Raw genomic sequence first — 10,851 nt, 5'->3', positions numbered from 1 at the left:
AGACACTCCCTTCAGATAGTTAGTGAAAGCCTCCAACTGCTGAGTGAGAAAGGAAATGGCTCTGATTGGGCAGCACTAACTTAGAGAGGGTGGAAAACTTTATTCCAGGAGAAAGAATGTCCTTAGTGACATTCACTGAATTCTAGCAGTTCAGGAACACTCCACAGCTCTGAGTAAATTTTGCTTAGTGATATTACAGAGTGACTTAAGCAGAGGATGTACAAAGTAAACTTCCCAGAAAAGCAAAAACCGCAACAGTGGGCAAGGCGCTCACTTCTCCTTTGTTTGTGTGTTAGTAACCGCTCACGAGATTTCTGTTGAAGCTGGTGTTGCCCTTCTACTGGGTATCCAAGAAAAACACACATGTTAGTAATGAAGTTGGAAGTTTCAGTTTTCTTAGAAAACAGTTGTGGTGACCCAGTGGGGTGACGTGAGGGCTAGACACCTCTGCCCCTTGAAGCCGGGTCTCTCAGGAAGCTTTGGTGATGATGTACAGCAGATACATGGAATTGAGAGCCCCAGCTCCCAGGTGTGGAGACAGGGCATGACACTGTGACCACTTGAAAAAGTCAAAGAAAATGGGCTAATATTTCTCCTTTTAATAAGCATTTGAAAGTGTAAAATGATAACATTAGAGGAATAAAATTTGAAACTCCAAATCCACCACTCTGATATGACTATTTCAATTTTTTTAATATTAACTTACACATATTTTAAAACACTTTCAGTAACGGTGCATGCACACTTCTTTGGGTCAACCTCAAATTAGGTGAAATACATGGCTCTTTCTGTAACCAGTGGCACAAAAGCCATGCTCGTTCTTATCCCCAGAATTTGCCTGCTGTGTATTCCTAAGGACAGGTTTGGGACAGAAGACTGTACTGGACTCCCATGTCTATAGACAGTGCCAGTGCCGATGATAATGGAGCCACGGTTGATGGGGCTGTTTGTGCCACTGCAGAGGAAAAGTGCAGAGAGCAAGACGCATTCATTCATTCACACTTTTATTCAGGAAACTAGTGGAGAAGATTAAAAAAATAATATCGAAAACATTTTGAGTGATTAATACACCTTCCCTGCTGACCCCCAGAGCCATATTGCAGGGTGAGGGGTGATGAAGGGCCAGCACATGGGTGGACAGGGCCTCTGGAGAGGCGGGGCTCCACCTGGGCCAGCCCGCTCCAGCTCCTTCTCAGGTGTCTTCACCACGCACATCCTCCTGTCTGCTCAGTCTTCAGACACTGGGGCTCCTAGGGGCTCCGTCCAGGAAGTGCCTCTCACTGAGGCCCCTTCTCCTTCTGAAAGTTCATGATCTCCTGGGCCCCCGTCCATGTACCTGTGATTCTTCTTTTTAGCTCTGCCCCCAATTGTGTGGCTTCCCACTCTGTGTGGGTGACATGCAGACCCCCAGGCTGCACACAGAGTCTTGCCCTCCACTCCGTCACTCCCTGTGATGGCTAATTTTGTGTTTTGACTTGGCTGGGCCATGGGGTGCTTGAACACTTGCTAACACACTATCTGCGTGTGCCTGTCAGAGTGTTTCTGGATGAGGTGAGCTTTTGAATGGGTAGATTTGCAATGTGGGGAGGCCACGTCCAGTCCGTTGAGGGCCTGAATAGAACAAATCATGGAGGACGGAGGACTTCCTCTTTCTGTCTGACCCCTAACTGGGACATCAATCTTCTCCTGCCTTCAGACTCAGACTCAGACTGGAACTCCAGCTTGCCAACTCCCGGCTCAGGGACTTCTCAGCCTGCATAACTGCAAGAGGCAATTCCTTATAACAAATGTATGCGTACCTCCTCTCAGTTGGGTTTCTCTGGAGAACTCTGACTAACGTGCTCTCTCTTCCTCTCCCACACCACTAGTCCTTTTGTGCATTTGGCTCTGCCCCCACTGTGTCCCCTAGGATCAGTCACCATGTCACTCCTGGATCGCTGTGGAAAATGTCCAGGTGACCATCCTGTGCCCGTTCTCAGCTCCTTCCAGCCTATCCTCCAGGGGCTACCAGGGTGAAATGGAAGGGCATCCGGCATTCTGATCACAACATCTCTTCTCGTTCTACAGAGTGCCCCCCCCCACCTTCCCAGTGCCCCAGCCCACTGGTCACCTTCTCATGGGATGGCGTTCTTTTCCTTGGTGGCACTTACATCAGTGGTAGTTACATAGCCACGCCTGTGACTGTTTAGTTTCTCTCTAAGACGAGACTGTAAGCCCCATGAGATCATAGTATGTCTGTCTTGTTGAACACCATGGCCCCCCCGGCCCCCCGGCCTGCCCTAGGGAAGACACCATAATAGATACAGAGAGACTGACGAAATCTCCTGAGCGTGAGGGGTATGGGGATTCCTGGAACGGGCAGGACCGCACACGAAGTGGCCTTGGCCAGTCCGGGAAACCGTGAGAGCGTATGGAGGGTGGGGGGAGTGTGGAGGGAGGTCTTGGTGGTGGTGGTGGGGGGTGGTGTCAGGCTTTGTCAACAGCTGTGCAGGAAGAGGATGTGCGTCAGGGTTAAGGGGACTGGAGCCAGCACGCGGTGGCCTCCCGTCGGAGCAGGGGCCTCGGGACACCTGACAGTGAGCTGCTGGGTCTGAATACTCATGAAGAGTATTTTTATTTTGGGGGTGTGTGGGTTAACCCCTCGCTCCCTTCCCTCATCTTGGAAGTTGGCAATTGAGGCCGTGCTATTTGATCCGCATCATCAAAGAGCTCCCACGGCAACAGAAAGCGCTCCAGTCCTCCCAGCCCATTATCATTTGTGCCGATTAAGTCCAGGTGATCCAGCCTCCTTTCTGGGTCTCTGCCTCTCACCCCAAACATATAATGGAAGCAAATCTGTTTTCCTCAGTGGGACAGTGGGCTCACAGGGCTCATGGCGTCCCTCCAGCTCTGCCCGCGGCCCTGGGTGAGGTTCCTGGCTCCAGGGGCTGCCTTTTCAATGGATTCACCTTGGCTGGCCAGGTGACTGAGCAAGGCCTGGAGGTGCTGGAGAATGTGGGGGGTTGGGAGGACAGTTACCTGTGTACCCAGAGGTCAAATTTGCCCAAGCGAGAAGCTCCCCATTTTCCGATCTTCAGATGCCAACAAGCGAATGCACAGGAGGTGGGGGCGGGGGCAAGGAGCGGGGGACAAAGGTCAAGGTCAGATCTGCTTCTTCCTCCACACCTTTCCTCAAGCTCTGTCTCAACCTCAAGAACGCTGTCTTTTTAATTTATTTTAATCCAGTTAGCCAATATATAGTGCATCATTAGTTTTTGTGTAGTGTTCAATGGTTCATTAGCTGCTATTAACACCCAGTGCTCATCACATCACGTGCCCTCCTTAATGCCCACCCCCCAGTTACCCCATCCCCCCACCCCCCTCCTTTTCCATAACCTTCAGTTGGTTTCCTGGAGTCAGGAGTCTCTCATGATTTGTCTCCCTCTCTTGATTTCTTCCCATTCAGTTTTCCTTCCCTTCTCCTATGGTCCTCTGCACTATTCCTCATGTTCCATGTATGAATGAAACCATATGATAATTGTCTTTCCCCGATTGACTTATTTCACTTAGCATAATACCCTCTAGTTCCATCCATGTTGATGTAAAAGTTGGGTATTCATCCTTTCTGATGGCTGAGTACTATTCCATTGTATATATGGACCACATCTTCTTTATCCATTCGTCTGTTGAAGGGCATCTCGGCTCTTTCCACAGTTTGGCTATTGCAGACATCGCTGCAATGCACACTGGCGTGCAGGTGCCCCTTCGGATCACTACTTCTGTATCTTTGGGGTAAATACCCAGGAGTGCAATTGCTGGGTCTTTCCCCCAGTCCTCCACATTTTACTCCCAGCCTGTCCCTACCTTTCCCACACCTTAGCCTCCAGGACATCTACTGCCCAGACCAGGGACTCCCAGAGTCTTGGAAAGTGAGGCACCCTTGTGATGTTAACACACCTTAAAGAGCCATAGGATTTTGTCATTTGTTGATTGGGAAAAGATTGACAAAAAGATGTTATAAATTCCTAACTCTTCTAAGGAATTTGGGTTTTGTCAATCCTAATGGCACCTACACAGTAGTGAAGTAAAATTCTTCGTACTTACTCAACTTTGAGACGATACTTGATTGAGGTCTGGGTCCATAGCTCCCTTGTCATAATTTTGTGGCTCACCCAGGACAGGGATTACATAAGCCACCCAGTGAGCACACTATGTTCCTAATCTGACATTGGGTGAGGTAGATTTTGTCTTCCCAGGGAGTTTGTAAGGCCTCCTGGGGTGTAGGGATGCTGCCTGGTGTAGGAAGCGTGTGAAATGCAGGCATCCTGTTCGGATGACATGGCAGCAGGGCCAAAAGGGGCAGGTCCTGGGGGCCAAGTGTTTTGGGAAAAACACATCTGTGATGAAAACCTACATTATGTTCACACGAGGAGAAACAGTCATTCAAGAAGCAGAGGTGAGGCATAAATAAGGCCATCCAAAGGTATATTTTGTTGAGGAAACAGGCAGGGCCATGAAAATGACTAGAGCTCAAAATCTCGTCTTGGAACATAGGGATAGGGGTAAGAACCAATGGCGGTAGAACATTCCAGAATGAGAAAAATGGAGATTCACCTTTGTAGGCAGATGTGCAGAGACTGGAGAGGATGGGGGCAGATGGCACCTGAAAACAGAAGTCACAATGATGGGGGAAGAAAAAAGAAAAAGAGAAAGGAGGGAGAGGAGGTTTTTATTGGGACAGCTCAACATCCAGGCTTGATAGAAACCAGAAACAGGTTAAAACGACTTGAAGTAAAAATCCTCTTTGATGTGATATGTCAGGAAGAGTAATGACTTCCTTAGAAAAGGCTGAATTATTACAACCAGAGTTATTCTGCTTAAAATATCCTTCTCTGAAGAAAAGAATTATTTGGTTCATCATTAATTGAAATATTCTTTTGTTCACATTAAGTCAGGTCTCGAGTTCTTGTATTTTGGGAACTGTGAAAGCTCTGGAAATTCAGCACCGTGCTCAGGGACTCCTGGCCTCAGAGCCGCCCCCTCCACTGTCCTGCGGGCCTCTTGCTTTTCAAAGGGCAAAGTACAGAATGGTGCAGGGGAGACACCCCCTGGGAAGTCTCCGACCTTGGGTTTGTCCTGGCTCTGCTTGGGGATCCTGCGCCTCGCCCCCACCCCCCGGCCTTCGGGATGGACCTCTGAAGTCCTTTGCCATTTGGGCATCTATTCTATTCTAGAATGCATCTCTGAAAGATTCTTCCCTGTAGAATTGACAGCTTGTACGTGTGGGGATCAGGCAACGTGGTCTCCAGCCCTGCCACTGTCCCAATCAGCTGTGTGACCTTGGGCAAATTGCTTAACTTCTCTGGGTCTCATTTTTCTCATCCACGGAATGAAATTAATAATTTTTTTTTAATCTCAAGGGTTGTTGGGAGAGTTAAGTGCTCAGTGAATGATGCCAACCTGTGAAGAGTTAGGCCAGTGGGTAGCAGCACCAGGGGTCAAGCTGAAACTTCTCTGGAGGCATTCATTATACTATTGGTCATAAGGGACCCGTTCCAAAGTGATACAGGTAGCAGTGAGAATATGTGCAGAGATGTCCCGGGTTCAATGACATACAGTAGGAAGTCTAGGTTCTGGTGTAACACTTTGAATATTCATGAGATCACATCATTAGCCAGGGTCAGAATGCCCAGGAAGGATTGCTGCTGCACTGATTGGAGTTTCTGACTCCGGGTCTGGGGTGAAGCCCAGTGGTTTACATTTCCAACAAGTTCACAGGTGATCCTGCAGCTGCCGCTGCTGGTCAGAGAAGCACCTTGAGGACCACTGGATTATAGACTCTAACACTGGTTTTTCCCTCCAAATATGACCGATGCCTAGACCGCATGTAGAGGAGGAAAAATAATGAATTCTCTTTCATTTGTGAGACACCGAGTTAGTCTTATTCTGTGAAACTACCTTTCAATGTTGAATTTGTGAAAGTAGGATAATTTTGTACATTTGTGTGATCACGGAAGTGAAAATACAAAATTGAAACATTCTTCGTGGCGAGATGCAGCTCATGGAATCTAATCTAAGAAACATTATCCTAACACGGAAACATTTCAGATTCTCCCCGTAGTCTTAAGGGTAACGAGGGGGTAAGCATGGGAAGAATTGGGAGGGTCTGGGTTTGAATTTCGAGTCCTGCCCTTGCTGAGTGGCCATGGGCCGCACATGCCCTTCCCCCACTACCCCGAGCCCTCGGTCCTCGGGTGTGAGCACTGAGCCACACAGAACCTTCCGTGGGCCAGGGGAGCAGGGTTCTAGGCCGAGGAAGTAGGGCAGGGAAGCTGGACTAGGACGGGGTGAGTTCTAGGCTGTTGGCTAGCTCCCAAATTTAATTTGGGTTATGATTGCTTTTTTTTTTTAAGTAGTCTCCAAGCCCCGTGTGGGGCTCGAAGTCACAACCCTGAGATTAAGAGTCATAGGCTCTACCAACTGAGCCAGCAGGCAGGGGCCCCTTAGTTCTGGTTAAAGAACAGAAATGTTTAGGGGCCCCTGGCTGGTTCAGCCGGTCAAGCGTCCGAGCTCAGGTCATGATCTCGGGGTCTTGGGATCGAGCCCCGTGTCAGGTTCTGTGCTCAGCTGGGAGTTTACTTGGGATTCTCTCTCTCCTTCTCCCTCTGCCCCTCCTCTGTCTCTCTTTCCTCCCTCCCTCTCTCTCCCCAAATAAAGAGATAAATCTTTAAAGAAAAAAGAAAAAGAAATGTTTCAAGCACAAAGTGAATTGTGAGTCTCCCTGTCGGGTGGGCTCAGTATTCTGTTTTCATCAGGTGTCATCATCAGGTGTCATCCACCTGGAGCGTAGAATGGTTCCTTAAATACTGGGGGCTGGCAGGAGAGAGGAAACAAAGCACGGGACCCATGACGTCACTCCGTGGGGTGCAGAGAGGGAATCAGCCTGCGTGACTAAACCAAGTGGAGAACCAGGAGCAGCCTGGTTTAAACAGGTCTTCGGATCTAAATCCGGGCCCTCTTCAAGTGACTGCCGCCCGCTCCCTTCTGAGCCCAGCAGTGGGGGACTGTGATCGGCTGCATGCCCCTTCCTGTCTGACCCCATGTGTGCATCTCAAGCATCTCAGGCATCATGTGAGCCATTCTTTTTTTTTTCCCCTACGCCTAGCATGGAGCCCAACACAGGGCTTGAACTGACGACGCTGTGATCAAGACCTGAGCTGAGATCAAGAGCCGGCCTCCTAACCACCTGAGCCGTCCCGGTGCACCATGGGATCCATTCTGATAGGTGATGAGACTGGTGGTCATGCAGTGCGAGCAGTGAGTGTATGGTTGTCGTGGGGCCACCGCAGGCTCCCTCCGTATCACCCTCGGCTCCCTCCGTATCACCAGTGCCAAAACTCTGGCCAAGGACCGGCCGACCTGCCCAGAGCTACAAAGCCCAGAAGCCCAGCCAGGACTTTCTACCCCAACTGCAGGTCTTTTCAATGTGCAGTATCTTCTAACATGGGGGGTGATGCTTAGAAACCCAGTGCTGGAAAACTAGCTGGTGAAAGTTCTGTACGAGGCAGGGTCACTGAGGAATGAGGGCTATACGTGCGAATTACAGAAACGCGTCTTTTCCAGCTCGCATGGACCCAGGAAACAATGCAGTGATGCCTGAGCATGGACTGAGTCAAACCTGAGGTTCCTACAGCCCACCTTCCTTCACCCTCCAATCCATACCCTTTGGAAATTTTAGAGTGCTCTGTCATATTTGAATAAATGGAAAAGTTTCTTAAGTCTCCTCTAGTCTATACCAAGTGTTCTTTAGCTGTGGGAAAAGATGGGGCATTACACAAATGGAAGGTCCTCAGCTATTTGCCTTGATATCTTGGGAAGAATGAAGTCTTTGCACCAAAAGAAAGGACCAAGGGAGGGGTGCAGGACGTGGAGTGCTGGGACCCAAGCCCCCTTCTCTAGCCTTTCTGATGATGGATTGACTTGTCTCTGCCAGGTGCTGGAATGCTGTTTTGAAGCCTGTCTGGGTGGTCTTCTCCATCTGCTTGCTTTGAGGAGAAGCATGGCAGAAACATGGGTACAGGGCACTGATAAGCTGGTGTTGTGGGTTGAATAGTGTCCCCCCCCTCATTTCCACCCACAGCCTCAAGACTGCAACCTTATTGAATGAAGGGGGGGCGGAAAGCGGAGGGGGAGACAAACCATGAGAGACGATGGGCTCTGAAAAACAAACTGAGGGTTCTAGAGGGGAGGCGGTGGGAGAATGGGTTAGCCTGGTGATGGTATTAAGGAGGGGACGTACTACATGGAGCACTGGGTGTTATATGCAAACAATGAATCATGGAACACTACATCAAAAACTAATGATGTAATGTATGGTGATTAACACAACATAATAAAAAAATTAAAAAAAAACGATTGCAACCTTATTTTGGGTCACCTTCAATAGGGGCTTTGCAGATATAATTAGTGAAGTCAGAATGAGGTCATGCTGATTAGGGTGGGCCTTAAATTGGATGAGAATAGGAGCGGTCACAGAGACCCACAGGGAAGAAGGCATGTGAGGATGGAGGCAGACACTGGAGTGATGCAGCCCCAGCCAAGGAACACCAAGGAGGGATGGCCACCTCCAGAAGCTGTCAGCACTGGGAGAGGCAAGAAGGGTCCTCCCCTGGAGCCTTGGGAGGGATCAGGGCCCGTGCCACCATGACTCTAGACTCCTGGCCTCCCAGTTTTGGTGTTTTGTTACAGAAGCCCTAGAAAGGAATATGGAGGGGAAGGCCTTTTTCCGGGGACATATGTCTGAAAGCATAGATGAAACCCATTCCATGGGAGAAGATATTTGCAAACGTCTTACCAGATAAAAGGCTAGTATCCAAAATCTATAAAGAACTTATCAAACTCAACACACAAAAAACAAATAATCCAGTAAAGAAATGGGCAGAAGACACGAACAGACACTTCTCCAAAGAAGACATCCAAATGGCCAACAGACACATGAAAAGATGCTCGACATCACTCAGCATCAGGGAAATACAAATCAAAACCTCAATGAGATACCACCTCACACCTGTCAGAATGACTAAAATTAACAAGTCAGGAAACGACAGATGTTGGTGAGGATGCAGAGAAAGGGGAACCGTCCTACACTGTTGGTGAGAAGGCAAGCTGGTGCAGCCACTCTGGAAAACAGTATGGGGGTTCCTCAAAAAGTTGAAGATAGAGCTACCATATGACCCAGCAATTGCCCTACTGGGTATTTACCCCAAAGATACAAATGGAGTGATCTGAAGGGGCACCTGCACCCCAGTGTTCATAGCAGCAATGTCCACCATAGCCAAAGTATGAAAGAGCTGAGATGTCCATCGACAGATGAATGGAGAAAGATGTGGTTCATATATACAATGGAATACTACTCAGCCATCAGAAAGAATAAAATCTTCCATTTGCAATGACATGGATGGAACTGGAGGGTATTATGCTGAGTGAAATGTCAGTCAGAGAAAGACAGATACCATATGATCTCACTCAGATGTGGAATTTAAGAAACAAAACAGATGAACATAGGGGAAAGGAAAGAAAAATAAAACAAGATGAAAATTGAGAAGGAGACTCTTAACTCTAAGGGATTCTTAACTCTAGGAAACAAACTGAGGGTTGCTGGAAGGGAGGTGGGTCGGAGGATGGGTTAACTGGGTGATGGGCATTCAGGAGGGCACGTGATGGAATGAGCACTGGGTGTTATATAAGACTGATGAATCCCTGACCTCTACCTCTTAAACTAATAATATAGTATATGTTAAATTGAATTTAAATAAAAATTAAAATAAAAAGAAACCACATTCCAATAATGTTCAGACTTGGCGGAGCCCCTGCACCCCCCTTATCTCCCTCATCACGGGGTTCCCCTCTGGAGAGGGGAGGGGACAGACGCAGCACAAGGGTACTCAAGAGGAGGGTCCGAGCTGGGTAGAAATCTTGTGTTGTGGTGTTTCTTTTCCTTTGTGTGCTCAGGAGATAAGGCAGAGGGAGGAAGTGGGAGCCTGGCTTCGGTGCAGAGCAAAGAGACAGACTCACGCCGAGAGAAGAGAAAGGGGGCCCGGCAGTGCTGGGGGCGGGCAGAGCCCTCCCAGACCTCTGTGGAGACCTGTACAGTCACAGCTCTGTCTAGAGTGACCTCCAGCGCCGTGCTCTGAGACAACCGTTTGCTCAGCTGAGAAATGGGCTCATGACAGGCAAACATGCGCCCTGCGCAGACCTGCTGGGGACTCGCGAGTCGGTGCCGGCAAGAACATTGTCGCGTCTGTCCAGAGCTGTCGCACGGTGGCTATCAGCGTCTCGTAGTGACGCAGGGGTTTCCTTGGTAACAGATGTTGCTGTTTGGCAAATTCCCACGACCATGTGCCCCGCTGTGGTGCTTCGACCGGGCGGCTCTGGCTGGGTTCTCATCTCCCCAGGGAGTAGTTCTCAGGCTGGGTGAATTTGTGCGCCAGGCAGGAAGGACTCACATGCACGCCCCCCGGCATCACACCGTCACACCCCACACTGCGGTGATGTGAATGGGGACATGAATGTGTGTGACAGATCCCAACTGCACGAACCACGCTGACCTTTTTACCCTTGTTTCTGAGAAGGCTTCAAGTGTTTCTGCAGCTTTTAGACAATGACTCTATGCTCGATTAGATATTATCTCCTGACCAGAAGTTTCTGAGTGATGCAGCAGAGCGAGAGAACATTGTCACAGAACATCGAGAAACCAAAGACCAACGTCCAGCCAGAAATTTGGATTCCACGCTCGAGACTCGGCATGCAGAAGTGATATCTTCCTTTGGGGATTCCCGTTCTTGGGTGCTGGACACTCACTGACCCCATCAT

Source organism: Callorhinus ursinus, unplaced genomic scaffold (assembly GCF_003265705.2).
Source record: "Callorhinus ursinus isolate GAN/ISIS: 27379988/994484 unplaced genomic scaffold, GSC_fseal_2.0 scaffold75, whole genome shotgun sequence".
Classification (NCBI taxonomy): domain Eukaryota; kingdom Metazoa; phylum Chordata; class Mammalia; order Carnivora; family Otariidae; genus Callorhinus; species Callorhinus ursinus.
The sequence above is the reverse complement of the archived record's forward strand: the minus strand, read 5'-3'. Positions refer to the sequence as shown.